The 3,471-nt window shown below is 47.8% G+C and overlaps 1 pseudogene; it reads right to left on the bottom strand.

The window, feature by feature from the left end:
• Nucleotides 1–1,482: 1,482 nt before the first annotated feature.
• LOC125526621 lies at nt 1,483–2,217 on the bottom strand (annotated as a pseudogene).
• Between the last annotated feature and the right edge of the window lie 1,254 nt (nt 2,218–3,471).

Here is a 3,471-nt window from a genome sequence, read left to right as displayed (position 1 = left end):
AGTCTTTGAGCACAACATGACCCATATTGCAACCTCGAGCGCAAGATGCTCCATGTTGCAAACCTTGTGGATGCGCGGTGTATCCAACGGCTCGCGACCTGGCTGATCCTTTTAAAGATCAGCGCTGATGAATACATGAACCGTACATGTGACAACTGGCATGGTCTGGCACAGCTAAGAAGAGCGGACAAGGCCGAGCACCACTGTTGACAGAGTTGCAGATTTACTGGATCCACAGATTGGTAGATGGAATGAACAATTGGTTTATGACACGTTCATTGCAACTGATGCACAGGCAATACTTAATATTCCTTTAAGCATGAACAGTGGTGCGGACTCCCTCGCTTGGGCGTTTGAGCGATCAGGCTTATACACTGCTAAATCGATGTACCGTATTCTTATGACTCGGAAAGAGAGTGCAGCTCTCGAGGAAGGAACGACTACTGAAACTTCAAATGAAGAAAAACAGATACGGAAGGCTTTGTGGAAGCTCAATGTTGTTCCTAAAGTGCGTGTTTTCTGGTGGAGGGTTCTCCGCGGAATCCTTCCTGACGAGACCACGCTCAAATGGCGACATATAGCAGAAGTTGATGGATGCAAAATCTTTCATACAATGGGAGAAGATCTAAAACATGCGTTGATTCATTGCGTGAACGCTGCTGGTTTCTGGGATGCAGCGAGGGCATGGTTCCAGATTACTCTTCCACGTCTACACCCTGCCAGTTGGGCGAGGGATATCTTATGTGATCAGCGGATCATGGACAAAGATCGACCCATCATTATTACCATCATGTGGAACGTTTGGCATTCTAGGAATCGGGTGAAGCATGATGGCGCAGCTCTTGATCCGGTGACTACAGCAAGACATACAAGAGAAGTGATAGCAATCCTTGAGCTACCAAGGAAGGAGCCGGTGGTATTGCCGGGGCACGGGTGGCGACCGCTGGAACAAGGCATCATCAAGATCTCAACTGACGGGGCACTAAACTTTGAAGAAGGCGAGGAGGAGGTGGAGGTGTTGCTCGCACAAATACTTCTCTGCTCGCGGCATGGTGCAAACCTCATCCAGGCATTTCGGACCCTTTCATCATGGAAGTTATTGCTATGCATGAAGGTGTCAAGTTTGCCAAACTGAGGGGTTTTATGCATGTGATAATGTAAACTGATTGTCTAGAGGTGGTGTCACTCTGGAACACTCGCCACAATACATGTTCAATTGTGGCTCCTATTTTAGATGAAATTGGAGAGCTAGCTAGGGATTTTACCCTTTTTGAGATTCAACATGTAATGAGGACAGCAAACATCCCAGCTCATCTCTGTGCTAAGCGTGCCTGCACTTTGAATGTGACTGAGTGTTGGCTCAATGATACTCCAAGCTTCCTAGTGACCAGTCTGTTGGCTGACTGTCCTAGGACTGCTTTTTATGAATAAAGCTCTCTAAATTGCCAGCCAAAAAAAAGAGCGGACGAGGCCGAGCCGATCTCAGGAGTTGAGCGAGTGTATCCCAAGTTCCATAGACTGAAAGTAGAAATACCAGAACATGTTATGATTATGAGACATTTCCATTTACCTGGAAGCAAGAAAGAAATTTCTGTATACACAAGAGTGGGGCTTGAGGGCATTTACACAACTTCTTACGAATCGAAAGCCTCGGAAAACGGCAACCGAATCTACACAAAAGAAAGAAAAAGAAAACGAAATCCAGCCACAGCAACCTCCTTCTATGTCCTCCACTCTCAACGCCATGGCGGTAACGGGAGAAATGAAGTAAGAGCTGCTTGAAGCCGAAGCGCATGAGGAAGAAGCAGAGCCTGCCCACCAACACCACGGACTCCACCAGCCACATGACGTGGTACACCACATGGTCCCACAGCACGGCCATCACGTTCATGCGCCGCCGCCACCTCATAAGCGCCGACAGGAAGGCCCTCGCCTGGGACTTGGAATGCGCCGGTGGAGCACCGCCACCGCCAGCACCATTCCCGCTCCCGTGCTCACGGCCGCATTCCTAGCCGTTGGCGCCGGCGCCCCGCTGGCGGCACTGCCGCAGCTCTCCGACGCTGCCTCCTTCCGCAGTATCAGTTCCGACGCCCCGCTGTTCCTGCTCTGTTGCCTGGCCCCCGGCTTCCTCGGCATGGTACGCTTCCGTATCCACTCGGCCACCTTTCCGCGCGCCATCAAATCTTGTCAATCCAAGTTGATCGAACGATCTCGACACGATCGAGTCAGTTGCTTCTTGTTCTTGTTGCTTGTTTGCTAGCTACAGCTCTGCACGTCCAACTCCTGCTGACCGAGCTTTATAACTTGGTGACTATAACGGAAAATGATTCTTTGTCAGACGTACGCAAGCCTGGTCAATGAACCAATGCTTCTGCTTGATTCCTGGGAAGATTCCGACCTGAAGCGATGGCTCAAAATGCTGACGTTGTGATAGATGGCTTGGAAAGTGGATCGGAGAAGTTTGGATTAACTAATTATTAAGATGTCACGTTAGTAGGAGTAGTTAGTCAAGCTCATCATTCTTGCTTGATAGTGTATTATGCCGCCGTGGTGCTCAAGACAAATTTATTCGGTTGATCGCTTCATCGTCTCTCATGTCTGCAAAACGTTGTTTGACTCTGATGACAGGAGCGATGACGCTAACATGCAGGTGATGGCCAACTGTATGATTGTTCTTTTTTTGTTCTAAAATAATGCGACGCTAACAGTTGATATATCAAAAAAGGACACTCCATTGAATCACTGCTGGGAAATCCGTAACAAATCACTTCTTTGCCCAGTATAACTCTCGGGAAAGACAGGGACTCGGCAATTGTCACCCATTACCGAGAAAGCTTTCAAAAAACTCGGCAAACAAAAAACACTCGGTTTACAGACCTTTTACCTTTTACCGAGAGGTGAGAGCTCAAGCGCGGCCATTGACAAAGAAGACGCCACATGCACCTTCTGCCCGCGGTTGATGGCTCTGTAATGGTGGGGTCCATTGTGCCGAGTGTGCCACAACGCACGCTCGGCATATACTTTAACACAGGAACCATTTACCGAGTTTTTTTTGCCAAGGCTCTCGGCAAAGGTCTTATGATGATCCCATGTATTGCCACATGGCTTGTTTTGCCGAGAGTGATGACACTCACAAATAGCTATGTTAGTTTATTTTACTTTACGGAAATTTGCCAAGTGCCCGACACCTAGAGCTCGGGAAATGATCAGAATATACCAGAGGATGCCATGTAGCCATGTTGCCGAGTGCTACACTCGGCAAATGATCACTAGATATACTAGAGGCACTCGGCAAGGTGTAGTCACCTTTTTGTTCGAAAACGTTTTGCAGCCAGCCCAGCAATAACACATACTCCCTCCGTTCTATAATGTAGTGTCTATAGATTTTTCCAAAAATCAAACATTAGAAACTTTGACCATACTTATAGAGAAAAATAGGTACATTTAGAATACCAAATACACATCATTGGA

This window comes from Triticum urartu, unplaced genomic scaffold (genome assembly GCF_003073215.2).
Source record: "Triticum urartu cultivar G1812 unplaced genomic scaffold, Tu2.1 TuUngrouped_contig_11, whole genome shotgun sequence".
In the NCBI taxonomy this organism is placed as follows: Eukaryota; Viridiplantae; Streptophyta; class Magnoliopsida; order Poales; family Poaceae; genus Triticum; species Triticum urartu.
The sequence above is the reverse complement of the archived record's forward strand: the minus strand, read 5'-3'. Positions and strand labels throughout refer to the sequence as shown.